We start from the raw sequence: 20,511 nt of genomic DNA, 5'->3' as shown, positions 1-20,511 counted from the left end.
AGTATCTATCGGCAAGTGATTACTGAGAAAAAGGTGCTGTGGTAAGTTCGACGCCCTACGGTGCGACAGCGCTATGCATCCCTGTAAATTACGCTTAATTGCCGCAAACTAAATTACACTGAGGCCGGCCTCAGTGTAGTTGCACTGATGTTTTTGAAAATCGATGCTGTGATCTTGAGGAAAAATATGAGCAGCGTTTCTGCATTAACTAATTTTTTTTTTTTTCTGTTTCTGCATTAACTAATGTCAAAAAAAGGGCAAAAAGCCAACTACACCCGGTATTCCCAGGTGGTCACCCTCCCAAGTACTGACCGGGCCTAACGCTGCTTAACTTCGGTGATCGGACGAGAACCGGTGTATTCAGCCTAGTATGATAGTTGGCTGGTAGAAGAGCCTGTAATAGGGCTACTTGTGGCTGACTTTGCTCTTCCGTGGATTTCATAACGTTTCCTATCGGAAAGGCCATGAAATCTCGGTTCTGTTACATGGAATCTAAGGCAAGAATTCGTCTAATTCGTACTGCTGCAGCTACATAACTGAACACGCGGTAATCATAATAATAATAATAATAGAAATAATAATACGCGTTCGAAACAGAAATTTGAGGGGAGGAAACAATCCTCGTGACCAAAGAGGCTGACCTGGTTACGAGATTAGGGCACATCGTCAGCGTCCAGTCTAAGGCTATTACCGGTCTCACTCACTCTCCTAGTATCTATCGGCAAGTGATTACTGAGAAAAAGGTGCTGTGGTAAGTTCGACGCCCTACGGTGCGACAGCGCTATGCATCCCTGTAAATTACGCTTAATTGCCGCAAACTAAATTACACTGAGGCCGGCCTCAGTGTAGTTGCACTGATGTTTTTGAAAATCGATGCTGTGATCTTGAGGAAAAATATGAGCAGCGTTTCTGCATTAACTAATTTTTTTTTTTTTTCTGTTTCTGCATTAACTAATGTCAAAAAAAGGGCAAAAAGCCAACTACACCCGGTATTCCCAGGTGGTCACCCTCCCAAGTACTGACCGGGCCTAACGCTGCTTAACTTCGGTGATCGGACGAGAACCGGTGTATTCAGCCTAGTATGATAGTTGGCTGGTAGAAGAGCCTGTAATAGGGCTACTTGTGGCTGACTTTGCTCTTCCATGGATTTCATAACGTTTCCTATCGGAAACGCCATGAAATCTCGGTTCTGTTACATGGAATCTAAGGCAAGAATTCGTCTAATTCGTACTGCTGCAGCTACATAACTGAACACGCGGTAATCATAATAATAATAATAGAAATAATAATACGCGTTCGAAACAGAAATTTGAGGGGAGGAAACAATCCTCGTGACCAAAGAGGCTGACCTGGTTACGAGATTAGGGCACATCGTCAGCGTCCAGTCTAAGGCTATTACCGGTCTCACTCACTCTCCTAGTATCTATCGGCAAGTGATTACTGAGAAAAAGGTGCTGTGGTAAGTTCGACGCCCTACGGTGCGACAGCGCTATGCATCCCTGTAAATTACGCTTAATTGCCGCAAACTAAATTACACTGAGGCCGGCCTCAGTGTAGTTGCACTGATGTTTTTGAAAATCGATGCTGTGATCTTGAGGAAAAATATGAGCAGCGTTTCTGCATTAACTAATTTTTTTTTTTTTCTGTTTCTGCATTAACTAATGTCAAAAAAAGGGCAAAAAGCCAACTACACCCGGTATTCCCAGGTGGTCACCCTCCCAAGTACTGACCGGGCCTAACGCTGCTTAACTTCGGTGATCGGACGAGAACCGGTGTATTCAGCCTAGTATGATAGTTGGCTGGTAGAAGAGCCTGTAATAGGGCTACTTGTGGCTGACTTTGCTCTTCCGTGGATTTCATAACGTTTCCTATCGGAAAGGCCATGAAATCTCGGTTCTGTTACATGGAATCTAAGGCAAGAATTCGTCTAATTCGTACTGCTGCAGCTACATAACTGAACACGCGGTAATCATAATAATAATAATAATAGAAATAATAATACGCGTTCGAAACAGAAATTTGAGGGGAGGAAACAATCCTCGTGACCAAAGAGGCTGACCTGGTTACGAGATTAGGGCACATCGTCAGCGTCCAGTCTAAGGCTATTACCGGTCTCACTCACTCTCCTAGTATCTATCGGCAAGTGATTACTGAGAAAAAGGTGCTGTGGTAAGTTCGACGCCCTACGGTGCGACAGCGCTATGCATCCCTGTAAATTACGCTTAATTGCCGCAAACTAAATTACACTGAGGCCGGCCTCAGTGTAGTTGCACTGATGTTTTTGAAAATCGATGCTGTGATCTTGAGGAAAAATATGAGCAGCGTTTCTGCATTAACTAATTTTTTTTTTTTTTCTGTTTCTGCATTAACTAATGTCAAAAAAAGGGCAAAAAGCCAACTACACCCGGTATTCCCAGGTGGTCACCCTCCCAAGTACTGACCGGGCCTAACGCTGCTTAACTTCGGTGATCGGACGAGAACCGGTGTATTCAGCCTAGTATGATAGTTGGCTGGTACAAGAGCCTGTAATAGGGCTACTTGTGGCTGACTTTGCTCTTCCATGGATTTCATAACGTTTCCTATCGGAAACGCCATGAAATCTCGGTTCTGTTACATGGAATCTAAGGCAAGAATTCGTCTAATTCGTACTGCTGCAGCTACATAACTGAACACGCGGTAATCATAATAATAATAATAGAAATAATAATACGCGTTCGAAACAGAAATTTGAGGGGAGGAAACAATCCTCGTGACCAAAGAGGCTGACCTGGTTACGAGATTAGGGCACATCGTCAGCGTCCAGTCTAAGGCTATTACCGGTCTCACTCACTCTCCTAGTATCTATCGGCAAATGATTACTGAGAAAAAGGTGCTGTGGTAAGTTCGACGCCCTACGGTGCGACAGCGCTATGCATCCCTGTAAATTACGCTTAATTGCCGCAAACTAAATTACACTGAGGCCGGCCTCAGTGTAGTTGCACTGATGTTTTTGAAAATCGATGCTCTGAACTTGAGGAAAAATATGAGCAGCGTTTCTGCATTAACTGATTTTTTTTTTTTTTGGTTTCTGCATTAACTAATGTCAAAAAAAGGGCAAAAAGCCAACTACACCCGGTATTCCCAGGTGGTCACCCTCCCAAGTACTGACCGGGCCTAACGCTGCTTAACTTCGGTGATCGGACGAGAACCGGTGTATTCAGCCTAGTATGATAGTTGGCTGGTAGAAGAGCCTGTAATAGGGCTACTTGTGGCTGACTTTGCTCTTCCGTGGATTTCATAACGTTTCCTATCGGAAAGGCCATGAAATCTCGGTTCTGTTACATGGAATCTAAGGCAAGAATTCGTCTAATTCGTACTGCTGCAGCTACATAACTGAACACGCGGTAATCATAATAATAATAATAATAGAAATAATAATACGCGTTCGAAACAGAAATTTGAGGGGAGGAAACAATCCTCGTGACCAAAGAGGCTGACCTGGTTACGAGATTAGGGCACATCGTCAGCGTCCAGTCTAAGGCTATTACCGGTCTCACTCACTCTCCTAGTATCTATCGGCAAGTGATTACTGAGAAAAAGGTGCTGTGGTAAGTTCGACGCCCTACGGTGCGACAGCGCTATGCATCCCTGTAAATTACGCTTAATTGCCGCAAACTAAATTACACTGAGGCCGGCCTCAGTGTAGTTGCACTGATGTTTTTGAAAATCGATGCTGTGATCTTGAGGAAAAATATGAGCAGCGTTTCTGCATTAACTAATTTTTTTTTTTTTTCTGTTTCTGCATTAACTAATGTCAAAAAAAGGGCAAAAAGCCAACTACACCCGGTATTCCCAGGTGGTCACCCTCCCAAGTACTGACCGGGCCTAACGCTGCTTAACTTCGGTGATCGGACGAGAACCGGTGTATTCAGCCTAGTATGATAGTTGGCTGGTAGAAGAGCCTGTAATAGGGCTACTTGTGGCTGACTTTGCTCTTCCATGGATTTCATAACGTTTCCTATCGGAAACGCCATGAAATCTCGGTTCTGTTACATGGAATCTAAGGCAAGAATTCGTCTAATTCGTACTGCTGCAGCTACATAACTGAACACGCGGTAATCATAATAATAATAATAGAAATAATAATACGCGTTCGAAACAGAAATTTGAGGGGAGGAAACAATCCTCGTGACCAAAGAGGCTGACCTGGTTACGAGATTAGGGCACATCGTCAGCGTCCAGTCTAAGGCTATTACCGATCTCACTCACTCTCCTAGTATCTATCGGCAAGTGATTACTGAGAAAAAGGTGCTGTGGTAAGTTCGACGCCCTACGGTGCGACAGCGCTATGCATCCCTGTAAATTACGCTTAATTGCCGCAAACTAAATTACACTGAGGCCGGCCTCAGTGTAGTTGCACTGATGTTTTTGAAAATCGATGCTGTGATCTTGAGGAAAAATATGAGCAGCGTTTCTGCATTAACTAATTTTTTTTTTTTTTCTGTTTCTGCATTAACTAATGTCAAAAAAAGGGCAAAAAGCCAACTACACCCGGTATTCCCAGGTGGTCACCCTCCCAAGTACTGACCGGGCCTAACGCTGCTTAACTTCGGTGATCGGACGAGAACCGGTGTATTCAGCCTAGTATGATAGTTGGCTGGTAGAAGAGCCTGTAATAGGGCTACTTGTGGCTGACTTTGCTCTTCCATGGATTTCATAACGTTTCCTATCGGAAACGCCATGAAATCTCGGTTCTGTTACATGGAATCTAAGGCAAGAATTCGTCTAATTCGTACTGCTGCAGCTACATAACTGAACACGCGGTAATCATAATAATAATAATAGAAATAATAATACGCGTTCGAAACAGAAATTTGAGGGGAGGAAACAATCCTCGTGACCAAAGAGGCTGACCTGGTTACGAGATTAGGGCACATCGTCAGCGTCCAGTCTAAGGCTATTACCGGTCTCACTCACTCTCCTAGTATCTATCGGCAAGTGATTACTGAGAAAAAGGTGCTGTGGTAAGTTCGACGCCCTACGGTGCGACAGCGCTATGCATCCCTGTAAATTACGCTTAATTGCCGCAAACTAAATTACACTGAGGCCGGCCTCAGTGTAGTTGCACTGATGTTTTTGAAAATCGATGCTGTGATCTTGAGGAAAAATATGAGCAGCGTTTCTGCATTAACTAATTTTTTTTTTTTTCTGTTTCTGCATTAACTAATGTCAAAAAAAGGGCAAAAAGCCAACTACACCCGGTATTCCCAGGTGGTCACCCTCCCAAGTACTGACCGGGCCTAACGCTGCTTAACTTCGGTGATCGGACGAGAACCGGTGTATTCAGCCTAGTATGATAGTTGGCTGGTAGAAGAGCCTGTAATAGGGCTACTTGTGGCTGACTTTGCTCTTCCGTGGATTTCATAACGTTTCCTATCGGAAAGGCCATGAAATCTCGGTTCTGTTACATGGAATCTAAGGCAAGAATTCGTCTAATTCGTACTGCTGCAGCTACATAACTGAACACGCGGTAATCATAATAATAATAATAATAGAAATAATAATACGCGTTCGAAACAGAAATTTGAGGGGAGGAAACAATCCTCGTGACCAAAGAGGCTGACCTGGTTACGAGATTAGGGCACATCGTCAGCGTCCAGTCTAAGGCTATTACCGGTCTCACTCACTCTCCTAGTATCTATCGGCAAGTGATTACTGAGAAAAAGGTGCTGTGGTAAGTTCGACGCCCTACGGTGCGACAGCGCTATGCATCCCTGTAAATTACGCTTAATTGCCGCAAACTAAATTACACTGAGGCCGGCCTCAGTGTAGTTGCACTGATGTTTTTGAAAATCGATGCTGTGATCTTGAGGAAAAATATGAGCAGCGTTTCTGCATTAACTAATTTTTTTTTTTTTTCTGTTTCTGCATTAACTAATGTCAAAAAAAGGGCAAAAAGCCAACTACACCCGGTATTCCCAGGTGGTCACCCTCCCAAGTACTGACCGGGCCTAACGCTGCTTAACTTCGGTGATCGGACGAGAACCGGTGTATTCAGCCTAGTATGATAGTTGGCTGGTAGAAGAGCCTGTAATAGGGCTACTTGTGGCTGACTTTGCTCTTCCATGGATTTCATAACGTTTCCTATCGGAAAGGCCATGAAATCTCGGTTCTGTTACATGGAATCTAAGGCAAGAATTCGTCTAATTCGTACTGCTGCAGCTACATAACTGAACACGCGGTAATCATAATAATAATAATAATAGAAATAATAATACGCGTTCGAAACAGAAATTTGAGGGGAGGAAACAATCCTCGTGACCAAAGAGGCTGACCTGGTTACGAGATTAGGGCACATCGTCAGCGTCCAGTCTAAGGCTATTACCGGTCTCACTCACTCTCCTAGTATCTATCGGCAAGTGATTACTGAGAAAAAGGTGCTGTGGTAAGTTCGACGCCCTACGGTGCGACAGCGCTATGCATCCCTGTAAATTACGCTTAATTGCCGCAAACTAAATTACACTGAGGCCGGCCTCAGTGTAGTTGCACTGATGTTTTTGAAAATCGATGCTGTGATCTTGAGGAAAAATATGAGCAGCGTTTCTGCATTAACTAATTTTTTTTTTTTTTCTGTTTCTGCATTAACTAATGTCAAAAAAAGGGCAAAAAGCCAACTACACCCGGTATTCCCAGGTGGTCACCCTCCCAAGTACTGACCGGGCCTAACGCTGCTTAACTTCGGTGATCGGACGAGAACCGGTGTATTCAGCCTAGTATGATAGTTGGCTGGTAGAAGAGCCTGTAATAGGGCTACTTGTGGCTGACTTTGCTCTTCCATGGATTTCATAACGTTTCCTATCGGAAACGCCATGAAATCTCGGTTCTGTTACATGGAATCTAAGGCAAGAATTCGTCTAATTCGTACTGCTGCAGCTACATAACTGAACACGAGGTAATCATAATAATAATAATAGAAATAATAATACGCGTTCGAAACAGAAATTTGAGGGGAGGAAACAATCCTCGTGACCAAAGAGGCTGACCTGGTTACGAGATTAGGGCACATCGTCAGCGTCCAGTCTAAGGCTATTACCGGTCTCACTCACTCTCCTAGTATCTATCGGCAAGTGATTACTGAGAAAAAGGTGCTGTGGTAAGTTCGACGCCCTACGGTGCGACAGCGCTATGCATCCCTGTAAATTACGCTTAATTGCCGCAAACTAAATTACACTGAGGCCGGCCTCAGTGTAGTTGCACTGATGTTTTTGAAAATCGATGCTGTGATCTTGAGGAAAAATATGAGCAGCGTTTCTGCATTAACTAATTTTTTTTTTTTTCTGTTTCTGCATTAACTAATGTCAAAAAAAGGGCAAAAAGCCAACTACACCCGGTATTCCCAGGTGGTCACCCTCCCAAGTACTGACCGGGCCTAACGCTGCTTAACTTCGGTGATCGGACGAGAACCGGTGTATTCAGCCTAGTATGATAGTTGGCTGGTAGAAGAGCCAGTAATAGGGCTACTTGTGGCTGACTTTGCTCTTCCATGGATTTCATAACGTTTCCTATCGGAAACGCCATGAAATCTCGGTTCTGTTACATGGAATCTAAGGCAAGAATTCGTCTAATTCGTACTGCTGCAGCTACATAACTGAACACGCGGTAATCATAATAATAATAATAGAAATAATAATACGCGTTCGAAACAGAAATTTGAGGGGAGGAAACAATCCTCGTGACCAAAGAGGCTGACCTGGTTACGAGATTAGGGCACATCGTCAGCGTCCAGTCTAAGGCTATTACCGGTCTCACTCACTCTCCTAGTATCTATCGGCAAGTGATTACTGAGAAAAAGGTGCTGTGGTAAGTTCGACGCCCTACGGTGCGACAGCGCTATGCATCCCTGTAAATTACGCTTAATTGCCGCAAACTAAATTACACTGAGGCCGGCCTCAGTGTAGTTGCACTGATGTTTTTGAAAATCGATGCTGTGATCTTGAGGAAAAATATGAGCAGCGTTTCTGCATTAACTAATTTTTTTTTTTTTCTGTTTCTGCATTAACTAATGTCAAAAAAAGGGCAAAAAGCCAACTACACCCGGTATTCCCAGGTGGTCACCCTCCCAAGTACTGACCGGGCCTAACGCTGCTTAACTTCGGTGATCGGACGAGAACCGGTGTATTCAGCCTAGTATGATAGTTGGCTGGTAGAAGAGCCTGTAATAGGGCTACTTGTGGCTGACTTTGCTCTTCCGTGGATTTCATAACGTTTCCTATCGGAAAGGCCATGAAATCTCGGTTCTGTTACATGGAATCTAAGGCAAGAATTCGTCTAATTCGTACTGCTGCAGCTACATAACTGAACACGCGGTAATCATAATAATAATAATAATAGAAATAATAATACGCGTTCGAAACAGAAATTTGAGGGGAGGAAACAATCCTCGTGACCAAAGAGGCTGACCTGGTTACGAGATTAGGGCACATCGTCAGCGTCCAGTCTAAGGCTATTACCGGTCTCACTCACTCTCCTAGTATCTATCGGCAAGTGATTACTGAGAAAAAGGTGCTGTGGTAAGTTCGACGCCCTACGGTGCGACAGCGCTATGCATCCCTGTAAATTACGCTTAATTGCCGCAAACTAAATTACACTGAGGCCGGCCTCAGTGTAGTTGCACTGATGTTTTTGAAAATCGATGCTGTGATCTTGAGGAAAAATATGAGCAGCGTTTCTGCATTAACTAATTTTTTTTTTTTCTGTTTCTGCATTAACTAATGTCAAAAAAAGGGCAAAAAGCCAACTACACCCGGTATTCCCAGGTGGTCACCCTCCCAAGTACTGACCGGGCCTAACGCTGCTTAACTTCGGTGATCGGACGAGAACCGGTGTATTCAGCCTAGTATGATAGTTGGCTGGTAGAAGAGCCTGTAATAGGGCTACTTGTGGCTGACTTTGCTCTTCCGTGGATTTCATAACGTTTCCTATCGGAAAGGCCATGAAATCTCGGTTCTGTTACATGGAATCTAAGGCAAGAATTCGTCTAATTCGTACTGCTGCAGCTACATAACTGAACACGCGGTAATCATAATAATAATAATAATAGAAATAATAATACGCGTTCGAAACAGAAATTTGAGGGGAGGAAACAATCCTCGTGACCAAAGAGGCTGACCTGGTTACGAGATTAGGGCACATCGTCAGCGTCCAGTCTAAGGCTATTACCGGTCTCACTCACTCTCCTAGTATCTATCGGCAAGTGATTACTGAGAAAAAGGTGCTGTGGTAAGTTCGACGCCCTACGGTGCGACAGCGCTATGCATCCCTGTAAATTACGCTTAATTGCCGCAAACTAAATTACACTGAGGCCGGCCTCAGTGTAGTTGCACTGATGTTTTTGAAAATCGATGCTGTGATCTTGAGGAAAAATATGAGCAGCGTTTCTGCATTAACTAATTTTTTTTTTTTTCTGTTTCTGCATTAACTAATGTCAAAAAAAGGGCAAAAAGCCAACTACACCCGGTATTCCCAGGTGGTCACCCTCCCAAGTACTGACCGGGCCTAACGCTGCTTAACTTCGGTGATCGGACGAGAACCGGTGTATTCAGCCTAGTATGATAGTTGGCTGGTAGAAGAGCCAGTAATAGGGCTACTTGTGGCTGACTTTGCTCTTCCATGGATTTCATAACGTTTCCTATCGGAAACGCCATGAAATCTCGGTTCTGCTACATGGAATCTAAGGCAAGAATTCGTCTAATTCGTACTGCTGCAGCTACATAACTGAACACGCGGTAATCATAATAATAATAATAGAAATAATAATACGCGTTCGAAACAGAAATTTGAGGGGAGGAAACAATCCTCGTGACCAAAGAGGCTGACCTGGTTACGAGATTAGGGCACATCGTCAGCGTCCAGTCTAAGGCTATTACCGGTCTCACTCACTCTCCTAGTATCTATCGGCAAGTGATTACTGAGAAAAAGGTGCTGTGGTAAGTTCGACGCCCTACGGTGCGACAGCGCTATGCATCCCTGTAAATTACGCTTAATTGCCGCAAACTAAATTACACTGAGGCCGGCCTCAGTGTAGTTGCACTGATGTTTTTGAAAATCGATGCTGTGATCTTGAGGAAAAATATGAGCAGCGTTTCTGCATTAACTAATTTTTTTTTTTTTCTGTTTCTGCATTAACTAATGTCAAAAAAAGGGCAAAAAGCCAACTACACCCGGTATTCCCAGGTGGTCACCCTCCCAAGTACTGACCGGGCCTAACGCTGCTTAACTTCGGTGATCGGACGAGAACCGGTGTATTCAGCCTAGTATGATAGTTGGCTGGTAGAAGAGCCTGTAATAGGGCTACTTGTGGCTGACTTTGCTCTTCCGTGGATTTCATAACGTTTCCTATCGGAAAGGCCATGAAATCTCGGTTCTGTTACATGGAATCTAAGGCAAGAATTCGTCTAATTCGTACTGCTGCAGCTACATAACTGAACACGCGGTAATCATAATAATAATAATAATAGAAATAATAATACGCGTTCGAAACAGAAATTTGAGGGGAGGAAACAATCCTCGTGACCAAAGAGGCTGACCTGGTTACGAGATTAGGGCACATCGTCAGCGTCCAGTCTAAGGCTATTACCGGTCTCACTCACTCTCCTAGTATCTATCGGCAAGTGATTACTGAGAAAAAGGTGCTGTGGTAAGTTCGACGCCCTACGGTGCGACAGCGCTATGCATCCCTGTAAATTACGCTTAATTGCCGCAAACTAAATTACACTGAGGCCGGCCTCAGTGTAGTTGCACTGATGTTTTTGAAAATCGATGCTGTGATCTTGAGGAAAAATATGAGCAGCGTTTCTGCATTAACTAATTTTTTTTTTTTTCTGTTTCTGCATTAACTAATGTCAAAAAAAGGGCAAAAAGCCAACTACACCCGGTATTCCCAGGTGGTCACCCTCCCAAGTACTGACCGGGCCTAACGCTGCTTAACTTCGGTGATCGGACGAGAACCGGTGTATTCAGCCTAGTATGATAGTTGGCTGGTAGAAGAGCCTGTAATAGGGCTACTTGTGGCTGACTTTGCTCTTCCGTGGATTTCATAACGTTTCCTATCGGAAAGGCCATGAAATCTCGGTTCTGTTACATGGAATCTAAGGCAAGAATTCGTCTAATTCGTACTGCTGCAGCTACATAACTGAACACGCGGTAATCATAATAATAATAATAATAGAAATAATAATACGCGTTCGAAACAGAAATTTGAGGGGAGGAAACAATCCTCGTGACCAAAGAGGCTGACCTGGTTACGAGATTAGGGCACATCGTCAGCGTCCAGTCTAAGGCTATTACCGGTCTCACTCACTCTCCTAGTATCTATCGGCAAGTGATTACTGAGAAAAAGGTGCTGTGGTAAGTTCGACGCCCTACGGTGCGACAGCGCTATGCATCCCTGTAAATTACGCTTAATTGCCGCAAACTAAATTACACTGAGGCCGGCCTCAGTGTAGTTGCACTGATGTTTTTGAAAATCGATGCTGTGATCTTGAGGAAAAATATGAGCAGCGTTTCTGCATTAACTAATTTTTTTTTTTTTTCTGTTTCTGCATTAACTAATGTCAAAAAAAGGGCAAAAAGCCAACTACACCCGGTATTCCCAGGTGGTCACCCTCCCAAGTACTGACCGGGCCTAACGCTGCTTAACTTCGGTGATCGGACGAGAACCGGTGTATTCAGCCTAGTATGATAGTTGGCTGGTAGAAGAGCCTGTAATAGGGCTACTTGTGGCTGACTTTGCTCTTCCATGGATTTCATAACGTTTCCTATCGGAAACGCCATGAAATCTCGGTTCTGTTACATGGAATCTAAGGCAAGAATTCGTCTAATTCGTACTGCTGCAGCTACATAACTGAACACGCGGTAATCATAATAATAATAATAATAGAAATAATAATACGCGTTCGAAACAGAAATTTGAGGGGAGGAAACAATCCTCGTGACCAAAGAGGCTGACCTGGTTACGAGATTAGGGCACATCGTCAGCGTCCAGTCTAAGGCTATTACCGGTCTCACTCACTCTCCTAGTATCTATCGGCAAGTGATTACTGAGAAAAAGGTGCTGTGGTAAGTTCGACGCCCTACGGTGCGACAGCGCTATGCATCCCTGTAAATTACGCTTAATTGCCGCAAACTAAATTACACTGAGGCCGGCCTCAGTGTAGTTGCACTGATGTTTTTGAAAATCGATGCTGTGATCTTGAGGAAAAATATGAGCAGCGTTTCTGCATTAACTAATTTTTTTTTTTTTTCTGTTTCTGCATTAACTAATGTCAAAAAAAGGGCAAAAAGCCAACTACACCCGGTATTCCCAGGTGGTCACCCTCCCAAGTACTGACCGGGCCTAACGCTGCTTAACTTCGGTGATCGGACGAGAACCGGTGTATTCAGCCTAGTATGATAGTTGGCTGGTAGAAGAGCCTGTAATAGGGCTACTTGTGGCTGACTTTGCTCTTCCATGGATTTCATAACGTTTCCTATCGGAAACGCCATGAAATCTCGGTTCTGTTACATGGAATCTAAGGCAAGAATTCGTCTAATTCGTACTGCTGCAGCTACATAACTGAACACGAGGTAATCATAATAATAATAATAGAAATAATAATACGCGTTCGAAACAGAAATTTGAGGGGAGGAAACAATCCTCGTGACCAAAGAGGCTGACCTGGTTACGAGATTAGGGCACATCGTCAGCGTCCAGTCTAAGGCTATTACCGGTCTCACTCACTCTCCTAGTATCTATCGGCAAGTGATTACTGAGAAAAAGGTGCTGTGGTAAGTTCGACGCCCTACGGTGCGACAGCGCTATGCATCCCTGTAAATTACGCTTAATTGCCGCAAACTAAATTACACTGAGGCCGGCCTCAGTGTAGTTGCACTGATGTTTTTGAAAATCGATGCTGTGATCTTGAGGAAAAATATGAGCAGCGTTTCTGCATTAACTAATTTTTTTTTTTTTCTGTTTCTGCATTAACTAATGTCAAAAAAAGGGCAAAAAGCCAACTACACCCGGTATTCCCAGGTGGTCACCCTCCCAAGTACTGACCGGGCCTAACGCTGCTTAACTTCGGTGATCGGACGAGAACCGGTGTATTCAGCCTAGTATGATAGTTGGCTGGTAGAAGAGCCAGTAATAGGGCTACTTGTGGCTGACTTTGCTCTTCCATGGATTTCATAACGTTTCCTATCGGAAACGCCATGAAATCTCGGTTCTGTTACATGGAATCTAAGGCAAGAATTCGTCTAATTCGTACTGCTGCAGCTACATAACTGAACACGCGGTAATCATAATAATAATAATAGAAATAATAATACGCGTTCGAAACAGAAATTTGAGGGGAGGAAACAATCCTCGTGACCAAAGAGGCTGACCTGGTTACGAGATTAGGGCACATCGTCAGCGTCCAGTCTAAGGCTATTACCGGTCTCACTCACTCTCCTAGTATCTATCGGCAAGTGATTACTGAGAAAAAGGTGCTGTGGTAAGTTCGACGCCCTACGGTGCGACAGCGCTATGCATCCCTGTAAATTACGCTTAATTGCCGCAAACTAAATTACACTGAGGCCGGCCTCAGTGTAGTTGCACTGATGTTTTTGAAAATCGATGCTGTGATCTTGAGGAAAAATATGAGCAGCGTTTCTGCATTAACTAATTTTTTTTTTTTTCTGTTTCTGCATTAACTAATGTCAAAAAAAGGGCAAAAAGCCAACTACACCCGGTATTCCCAGGTGGTCACCCTCCCAAGTACTGACCGGGCCTAACGCTGCTTAACTTCGGTGATCGGACGAGAACCGGTGTATTCAGCCTAGTATGATAGTTGGCTGGTAGAAGAGCCTGTAATAGGGCTACTTGTGGCTGACTTTGCTCTTCCGTGGATTTCATAACGTTTCCTATCGGAAAGGCCATGAAATCTCGGTTCTGTTACATGGAATCTAAGGCAAGAATTCGTCTAATTCGTACTGCTGCAGCTACATAACTGAACACGCGGTAATCATAATAATAATAATAATAGAAATAATAATACGCGTTCGAAACAGAAATTTGAGGGGAGGAAACAATCCTCGTGACCAAAGAGGCTGACCTGGTTACGAGATTAGGGCACATCGTCAGCGTCCAGTCTAAGGCTATTACCGGTCTCACTCACTCTCCTAGTATCTATCGGCAAGTGATTACTGAGAAAAAGGTGCTGTGGTAAGTTCGACGCCCTACGGTGCGACAGCGCTATGCATCCCTGTAAATTACGCTTAATTGCCGCAAACTAAATTACACTGAGGCCGGCCTCAGTGTAGTTGCACTGATGTTTTTGAAAATCGATGCTGTGATCTTGAGGAAAAATATGAGCAGCGTTTCTGCATTAACTAATTTTTTTTTTTTTCTGTTTCTGCATTAACTAATGTCAAAAAAAGGGCAAAAAGCCAACTACACCCGGTATTCCCAGGTGGTCACCCTCCCAAGTACTGACCGGGCCTAACGCTGCTTAACTTCGGTGATCGGACGAGAACCGGTGTATTCAGCCTAGTATGATAGTTGGCTGGTAGAAGAGCCTGTAATAGGGCTACTTGTGGCTGACTTTGCTCTTCCGTGGATTTCATAACGTTTCCTATCGGAAAGGCCATGAAATCTCGGTTCTGTTACATGGAATCTAAGGCAAGAATTCGTCTAATTCGTACTGCTGCAGCTACATAACTGAACACGCGGTAATCATAATAATAATAATAATAGAAATAATAATACGCGTTCGAAACAGAAATTTGAGGGGAGGAAACAATCCTCGTGACCAAAGAGGCTGACCTGGTTACGAGATTAGGGCACATCGTCAGCGTCCAGTCTAAGGCTATTACCGGTCTCACTCACTCTCCTAGTATCTATCGGCAAGTGATTACTGAGAAAAAGGTGCTGTGGTAAGTTCGACGCCCTACGGTGCGACAGCGCTATGCATCCCTGTAAATTACGCTTAATTGCCGCAAACTAAATTACACTGAGGCCGGCCTCAGTGTAGTTGCACTGATGTTTTTGAAAATCGATGCTGTGATCTTGAGGAAAAATATGAGCAGCGTTTCTGCATTAACTAATTTTTTTTTTTTTCTGTTTCTGCATTAACTAATGTCAAAAAAAGGGCAAAAAGCCAACTACACCCGGTATTCCCAGGTGGTCACCCTCCCAAGTACTGACCGGGCCTAACGCTGCTTAACTTCGGTGATCGGACGAGAACCGGTGTATTCAGCCTAGTATGATAGTTGGCTGGTAGAAGAGCCAGTAATAGGGCTACTTGTGGCTGACTTTGCTCTTCCATGGATTTCATAACGTTTCCTATCGGAAACGCCATGAAATCTCGGTTCTGCTACATGGAATCTAAGGCAAGAATTCGTCTAATTCGTACTGCTGCAGCTACATAACTGAACACGCGGTAATCATAATAATAATAATAGAAATAATAATACGCGTTCGAAACAGAAATTTGAGGGGAGGAAACAATCCTCGTGACCAAAGAGGCTGACCTGGTTACGAGATTAGGGCACATCGTCAGCGTCCAGTCTAAGGCTATTACCGGTCTCACTCACTCTCCTAGTATCTATCGGCAAGTGATTACTGAGAAAAAGGTGCTGTGGTAAGTTCGACGCCCTACGGTGCGACAGCGCTATGCATCCCTGTAAATTACGCTTAATTGCCGCAAACTAAATTACACTGAGGCCGGCCTCAGTGTAGTTGCACTGATGTTTTTGAAAATCGATGCTGTGATCTTGAGGAAAAATATGAGCAGCGTTTCTGCATTAACTAATTTTTTTTTTTTTCTGTTTCTGCATTAACTAATGTCAAAAAAAGGGCAAAAAGCCAACTACACCCGGTATTCCCAGGTGGTCACCCTCCCAAGTACTGACCGGGCCTAACGCTGCTTAACTTCGGTGATCGGACGAGAACCGGTGTATTCAGCCTAGTATGATAGTTGGCTGGTAGAAGAGCCTGTAATAGGGCTACTTGTGGCTGACTTTGCTCTTCCGTGGATTTCATAACGTTTCCTATCGGAAAGGCCATGAAATCTCGGTTCTGTTACATGGAATCTAAGGCAAGAATTCGTCTAATTCGTACTGCTGCAGCTACATAACTGAACACGCGGTAATCATAATAATAATAATAATAGAAATAATAATACGCGTTCGAAACAGAAATTTGAGGGGAGGAAACAATCCTCGTGACCAAAGAGGCTGACCTGGTTACGAGATTAGGGCACATCGTCAGCGTCCAGTCTAAGGCTATTACCGGTCTCACTCACTCTCCTAGTATCTATCGGCAAGTGATTACTGAGAAAAAGGTGCTGTGGTAAGTTCGACGCCCTACGGTGCGACAGCGCTATGCATCCCTGTAAATTACGCTTAATTGCCGCAAACTAAATTACACTGAGGCCGGCCTCAGTGTAGTTGCACTGATGTTTTTGAAAATCGATGCTGTGATCTTGAGGAAAAATATGAGCAGCGTTTCTGCATTAACTAATTTTTTTTTTTTTCTGTTTCTGCATTAACTAATGTCAAAAAAAGGGCAAAAAGCCAACTACACCCGGTATTCCCAGGTGGTCACCCTCCCAAGTACTGACCGGGCCTAACGCTGCTTAACTTCGGTGATCGGACGAGAACCGGTGTATTCAGCCTAGTATGATAGTTGGCTGGTAGAAGAGCCTGTAATAGGGCTACTTGTGGCTGACTTTGCTCTTCCGTGGATTTCATAACGTTTCCTATCGGAAAGGCCATGAAATCTCGGTTCTGTTACATGGAATCTAAGGCAAGAATTCGTCTAATTCGTACTGCTGCAGCTACATAACTGAACACGCGGTAATCATAATAATAATAATAATAGAAATAATAATACGCGTTCGAAACAGAAATTTGAGGGGAGGAAACAATCCTCGTGACCAAAGAGGCTGACCTGGTTACGAGATTAGGGCACATCGTCAGCGTCCAGTCTAAGGCTATTACCGGTCTCACTCACTCTCCTAGTATCTATCGGCAAGTGATTACTGAGAAAAAGGTGCTGTGGTAAGTTCGACGCCCTACGGTGCGACAGCGCTATGCATCCCTGTAAATTACGCTTAATTGCCGCAAACTAAATTACACTGAGGCCGGCCTCAGTGTAGTTGCACTGATGTTTTTGAAAATCGATGCTGTGATCTTGAGGAAAAATATGAGCAGCGTTTCTGCATTAACTAATTTTTTTTTTTTTTCTGTTTCTGCATTAACTAATGTCAAAAAAAGGGCAAAAAGCCAACTACACCCGGTATTCCCAGGTGGTCACCCTCCCAAGTACTGACCGGGCCTAACGCTGCTTAACTTCGGTGATCGGACGAGAACCGGTGTATTCAGCCTAGTATGATAGTTGGCTGGTAGAAGAGCCTGTAATAGGGCTACTTGTGGCTGACTTTGCTCTTCCATGGATTTCATAACGTTTCCTATCGGAAACGCCATGAAATCTCGGTTCTGTTACATGGAATCTAAGGCAAGAATTCGTCTAATTCGTACTGCTGCAGCTACATAACTGAACACGCGGTAATCATAATAATAATAATAGAAATAATAATACGCGTTCGAAACAGAAATTTGAGGGGAGGAAACAATCCTCGTGACCAAAGAGGCTGACCTGGTTACGAGATTAGGGCACATCGTCAGCGTCCAGTCTAAGGCTATTACCGGTCTCACTCACTCTCCTAGTATCTATCGGCAAGTGATTACTGAGAAAAAGGTGCTGTGGTAAGTTCGACGCCCTACGGTGCGACAGCGCTATGCATCCCTGTAAATTACGCTTAATTGCCGCAAACTAAATTACACTGAGGCCGGCCTCAGTGTAGTTGCACTGATGTTTTTGAAAATCGATGCTGTGATCTTGAGGAAAAATATGAGCAGCGTTTCTGCATTAACTAATTTTTTTTTTTTTCTGTTTCTGCATTAACTAATGTCAAAAAAAGGGCAAAAAGCCAACTACACCCGGTATTCCCAGGTGGTCACCCTCCCAAGTACTGACCGGGCCTAACGCTGCTTAACTTCGGTGATCGGACGAGAACCGGTGTATTCAGCCTAGTATGATAGTTGGCTGGTAGAAGAGCCTGCAATAGGGCTACTTGTGGCTGACTTTGCTCTTCCGTGGATTTCATAACGTTTCCTATCGGAAAGGCCATGAAATCTCGGTTCTGTTACATGGAATCTAAGGCAAGAATTCGTCTAATTCGTACTGCTGCAGCTACATAACTGAACACGCGGTAATCATAATAATAATAATAATAGAAATAATAATACGCGTTCGAAACAGAAATTTGAGGGGAGGAAACAATCCTCGTGACCAAAGAGGCTGACCTGGTTACGAGATTAGGGCACATCGTCAGCGTCCAGTCTAAGGCTATTACCGGTCTCACTCACTCTCCTAGTATCTATCGGCAAGTGATTACTGAGAAAAAGGTGCTGTGGTAAGTTCGACGCCCTACGGTGCGACAGCGCTATGCATCCCTGTAAATTACGCTTAATTGCCGCAAACTAAATTACACTGAGGCCGGCCTCAGTGTAGTTGCACTGATGTTTTTGAAAATCGATGCTGTGATCTTGAGGAAAAATATGAGCAGCGTTTCTGCATTAACTAATTTTTTTTTTTTTCTGTTTCTGCATTAACTAATGTCAAAAAAAGGGCAAAAAGCCAACTACACCCGGTATTCCCAGGTGGTCACCCTCCCAAGTACTGACCGGGCCTAACGCTGCTTAACTTCGGTGATCGGACGAGAACCGGTGTATTCAGCCTAGTATGATAGTTGGCTGGTAGAAGAGCCTGCAATAGGGCTACTTGTGGCTGACTTTGCTCTTCCGTGGATTTCATAACGTTTCCTATCGGAAACGCCATGAAATCTCGGTTCTGTTACATGGAATCTAAGGCAAGAATTCGTCTAATTCGTACTGCTGCAGCTACATAACTGAACACGCGGTAATCATAATAATAATAATAGAAATAATAATACGCGTTCGAAACAGAAATTTGAGGGGAGGAAACAATCCTCGTGACCAAAGAGGCTGACCTGGTTACGAGATTAGGGCACATCGTCAGCGTCCAGTCTAAGGCTATTACCGGTCTCACTCACTCTCCTAGTATCTATCGGCAAGTGATTACTGAGAAAAAGGTGCTGTGGTAAGTTCGACGCCCTACGGTGCGACAGCGCTATGCATCCCTGTAAATTACGCTTAATTGCCGCAAACTAAATTACACTGAGGCCGGCCTCAGTGTAGTTGCACTGATGTTTTTGAAAATCGATGCTGTGATCTTGAGGAAAAATATGAGCAGCGTTTCTGCATTAACTAATTTTTTTTTTTTTCTGTTTCTGCATTAACTAATGTCAAAAAAAGGGCAAAAAGCCAACTACACCCGGTATTCCCAGGTGGTCACCCTCCCAAGTACTGACCGGGCCTAACGCTGCTTAACTTCGGTGATCGGACGAGAACCGGTGTATTCAGCCTAGTATGATAGTTGGCTGGTAGAAGAGCCTGTAATAGGGCTACTTGTGGCTGACTTTGCTCTTCCGTGGATTTCATAACGTTTCCTATCGGAAAGGCCATGAAATCTCGGTTCTGTTACATGGAATCTAAGGCAAGAATTCGTCTAATTCGTACTGCTGCAGCTACATAACTGAACACGCGGTAATCATAATAATAATAATAATAGAAATAATAATACGCGTTCGAAACAGAAATTTGAGGGGAGGAAACAATCCTCGTGACCAAAGAGGCTGACCTGGTTACGAGATTAGGGCACATCGTCAGCGTCCAGTCTAAGGCTATTACCGGTCTCACTCACTCTCCTAGTATCTATCGGCAAGTGATTACTGAGAAAAAGGTGCTGTGGTAAGTTCGACGCCCTACGGTGCGACAGCGCTATGCATCCCTGTAAATTACGCTTAATTGCCGCAAACTAAATTACACTGAGGCCGGCCTCAGTGTAGTTGCACTGATGTTTTTGAAAATCGATGCTGTGATCTTGAGGAAAAATATGAGCAGCGTTTCTGCATTAACTAATTTTTTTTTTTTTCTGTTTCTGCATTAACTAATGTCAAAAAAAGGGCAAAAAGCCAACTACACCCGGTATTCCCAGGTGGTCACCCTCCCAAGTACTGACCGGGCCTAACGCTGCTTAACTTCGGTGATCGGACGAGAACCGGTGTATTCAGCCTAGTATGATAGTTGGCTGGTAGAAGAGCCTGTAATAGGGCTACTTGTGGCTGACTTTGCTCTTCCGTGGATTTCATAACGTTTCCTATCGGAAAGGCCATGAAATCTCGGTTCTGTTACATGGAATCTAAGGCAAGAATTCGTCTAATTCGTACTGCTGCAGCTACATAACTGAACACGCGGTAATCATAATAATAATAATAATAGAAATAATAATACGCGTTCGAAATAGAAATTTGAGGGGAGGAAACAATCCTCGTGACCAAAGAGGCTGACCTGGTTACGAGATTAGGG

At 43.9% G+C, this 20,511-nt stretch overlaps 29 non-coding genes across 29 annotated transcripts; all 29 read right to left on the bottom strand.

Annotated features, from left to right (window-relative positions):
* Positions 1–263: 263 nt before the first annotated feature.
* Positions 264–382, bottom strand: LOC150074786 (5S ribosomal RNA). Its single transcript, XR_016548049.1, has one exon. It is a non-coding gene; the product is annotated as a 5S ribosomal RNA (ribosomal RNA).
* A 592-nt stretch (positions 383–974) lies between these two features.
* On the bottom strand, positions 975–1,093 carry LOC150074785 (5S ribosomal RNA). Its single transcript, XR_016548048.1, has one exon. It is a non-coding gene; the product is annotated as a 5S ribosomal RNA (ribosomal RNA).
* A 588-nt stretch (positions 1,094–1,681) lies between these two features.
* LOC150074784 (5S ribosomal RNA) lies at positions 1,682–1,800 on the bottom strand. Its single transcript, XR_016548047.1, has one exon. It is a non-coding gene; the product is annotated as a 5S ribosomal RNA (ribosomal RNA).
* A 592-nt stretch (positions 1,801–2,392) lies between these two features.
* On the bottom strand, positions 2,393–2,511 carry LOC150074783 (5S ribosomal RNA). Its single transcript, XR_016548046.1, has one exon. It is a non-coding gene; the product is annotated as a 5S ribosomal RNA (ribosomal RNA).
* A 588-nt stretch (positions 2,512–3,099) lies between these two features.
* LOC150074782 (5S ribosomal RNA) lies at positions 3,100–3,218 on the bottom strand. The gene has a single exon (XR_016548043.1). It is a non-coding gene; the product is annotated as a 5S ribosomal RNA (ribosomal RNA).
* A 592-nt stretch (positions 3,219–3,810) lies between these two features.
* On the bottom strand, positions 3,811–3,929 carry LOC150074781 (5S ribosomal RNA). Its single transcript, XR_016548042.1, has one exon. It is a non-coding gene; the product is annotated as a 5S ribosomal RNA (ribosomal RNA).
* Positions 3,930–4,518: 589 nt separating this feature from the next.
* LOC150074780 (5S ribosomal RNA) lies at positions 4,519–4,637 on the bottom strand. Its single transcript, XR_016548041.1, has one exon. It is a non-coding gene; the product is annotated as a 5S ribosomal RNA (ribosomal RNA).
* Positions 4,638–5,225: 588 nt separating this feature from the next.
* LOC150074779 (5S ribosomal RNA) lies at positions 5,226–5,344 on the bottom strand. The gene has a single exon (XR_016548040.1). It is a non-coding gene; the product is annotated as a 5S ribosomal RNA (ribosomal RNA).
* Positions 5,345–5,936: 592 nt separating this feature from the next.
* On the bottom strand, positions 5,937–6,055 carry LOC150074778 (5S ribosomal RNA). The gene has a single exon (XR_016548039.1). It is a non-coding gene; the product is annotated as a 5S ribosomal RNA (ribosomal RNA).
* A 592-nt stretch (positions 6,056–6,647) lies between these two features.
* Positions 6,648–6,766, bottom strand: LOC150074777 (5S ribosomal RNA). The gene has a single exon (XR_016548038.1). It is a non-coding gene; the product is annotated as a 5S ribosomal RNA (ribosomal RNA).
* Positions 6,767–7,354: 588 nt separating this feature from the next.
* Positions 7,355–7,473, bottom strand: LOC150074776 (5S ribosomal RNA). Its single transcript, XR_016548037.1, has one exon. It is a non-coding gene; the product is annotated as a 5S ribosomal RNA (ribosomal RNA).
* A 588-nt stretch (positions 7,474–8,061) lies between these two features.
* LOC150074775 (5S ribosomal RNA) lies at positions 8,062–8,180 on the bottom strand. The gene has a single exon (XR_016548036.1). It is a non-coding gene; the product is annotated as a 5S ribosomal RNA (ribosomal RNA).
* A 590-nt stretch (positions 8,181–8,770) lies between these two features.
* Positions 8,771–8,889, bottom strand: LOC150074774 (5S ribosomal RNA). The gene has a single exon (XR_016548035.1). It is a non-coding gene; the product is annotated as a 5S ribosomal RNA (ribosomal RNA).
* A 591-nt stretch (positions 8,890–9,480) lies between these two features.
* LOC150074773 (5S ribosomal RNA) lies at positions 9,481–9,599 on the bottom strand. Its single transcript, XR_016548034.1, has one exon. It is a non-coding gene; the product is annotated as a 5S ribosomal RNA (ribosomal RNA).
* Positions 9,600–10,187: 588 nt separating this feature from the next.
* LOC150074772 (5S ribosomal RNA) lies at positions 10,188–10,306 on the bottom strand. Its single transcript, XR_016548032.1, has one exon. It is a non-coding gene; the product is annotated as a 5S ribosomal RNA (ribosomal RNA).
* Positions 10,307–10,897: 591 nt separating this feature from the next.
* LOC150074771 (5S ribosomal RNA) lies at positions 10,898–11,016 on the bottom strand. The gene has a single exon (XR_016548031.1). It is a non-coding gene; the product is annotated as a 5S ribosomal RNA (ribosomal RNA).
* Positions 11,017–11,608: 592 nt separating this feature from the next.
* Positions 11,609–11,727, bottom strand: LOC150074770 (5S ribosomal RNA). Its single transcript, XR_016548030.1, has one exon. It is a non-coding gene; the product is annotated as a 5S ribosomal RNA (ribosomal RNA).
* Positions 11,728–12,319: 592 nt separating this feature from the next.
* On the bottom strand, positions 12,320–12,438 carry LOC150074769 (5S ribosomal RNA). Its single transcript, XR_016548029.1, has one exon. It is a non-coding gene; the product is annotated as a 5S ribosomal RNA (ribosomal RNA).
* Positions 12,439–13,026: 588 nt separating this feature from the next.
* LOC150074768 (5S ribosomal RNA) lies at positions 13,027–13,145 on the bottom strand. The gene has a single exon (XR_016548028.1). It is a non-coding gene; the product is annotated as a 5S ribosomal RNA (ribosomal RNA).
* Positions 13,146–13,733: 588 nt separating this feature from the next.
* Positions 13,734–13,852, bottom strand: LOC150074767 (5S ribosomal RNA). Its single transcript, XR_016548027.1, has one exon. It is a non-coding gene; the product is annotated as a 5S ribosomal RNA (ribosomal RNA).
* Positions 13,853–14,443: 591 nt separating this feature from the next.
* On the bottom strand, positions 14,444–14,562 carry LOC150074766 (5S ribosomal RNA). The gene has a single exon (XR_016548026.1). It is a non-coding gene; the product is annotated as a 5S ribosomal RNA (ribosomal RNA).
* A 591-nt stretch (positions 14,563–15,153) lies between these two features.
* Positions 15,154–15,272, bottom strand: LOC150074765 (5S ribosomal RNA). The gene has a single exon (XR_016548025.1). It is a non-coding gene; the product is annotated as a 5S ribosomal RNA (ribosomal RNA).
* A 588-nt stretch (positions 15,273–15,860) lies between these two features.
* On the bottom strand, positions 15,861–15,979 carry LOC150074764 (5S ribosomal RNA). Its single transcript, XR_016548024.1, has one exon. It is a non-coding gene; the product is annotated as a 5S ribosomal RNA (ribosomal RNA).
* A 591-nt stretch (positions 15,980–16,570) lies between these two features.
* LOC150074763 (5S ribosomal RNA) lies at positions 16,571–16,689 on the bottom strand. Its single transcript, XR_016548023.1, has one exon. It is a non-coding gene; the product is annotated as a 5S ribosomal RNA (ribosomal RNA).
* A 592-nt stretch (positions 16,690–17,281) lies between these two features.
* On the bottom strand, positions 17,282–17,400 carry LOC150074762 (5S ribosomal RNA). The gene has a single exon (XR_016548021.1). It is a non-coding gene; the product is annotated as a 5S ribosomal RNA (ribosomal RNA).
* A 588-nt stretch (positions 17,401–17,988) lies between these two features.
* Positions 17,989–18,107, bottom strand: LOC150074761 (5S ribosomal RNA). The gene has a single exon (XR_016548020.1). It is a non-coding gene; the product is annotated as a 5S ribosomal RNA (ribosomal RNA).
* A 591-nt stretch (positions 18,108–18,698) lies between these two features.
* LOC150074760 (5S ribosomal RNA) lies at positions 18,699–18,817 on the bottom strand. The gene has a single exon (XR_016548019.1). It is a non-coding gene; the product is annotated as a 5S ribosomal RNA (ribosomal RNA).
* Positions 18,818–19,405: 588 nt separating this feature from the next.
* On the bottom strand, positions 19,406–19,524 carry LOC150074759 (5S ribosomal RNA). Its single transcript, XR_016548018.1, has one exon. It is a non-coding gene; the product is annotated as a 5S ribosomal RNA (ribosomal RNA).
* A 591-nt stretch (positions 19,525–20,115) lies between these two features.
* On the bottom strand, positions 20,116–20,234 carry LOC150074758 (5S ribosomal RNA). Its single transcript, XR_016548017.1, has one exon. It is a non-coding gene; the product is annotated as a 5S ribosomal RNA (ribosomal RNA).
* Positions 20,235–20,511: the final 277 nt, after the last annotated feature.

Source organism: Mastigoproctus giganteus, unplaced genomic scaffold (assembly GCF_048544385.1).
Source record: "Mastigoproctus giganteus isolate SK-2022 unplaced genomic scaffold, ASM4854438v1 scaffold_56, whole genome shotgun sequence".
Lineage (NCBI taxonomy): Eukaryota > Metazoa > Arthropoda > Arachnida > Uropygi > Thelyphonidae > Mastigoproctus > Mastigoproctus giganteus.
The sequence above is the reverse complement of the archived record's forward strand: the minus strand, read 5'-3'. Positions and strand labels throughout refer to the sequence as shown.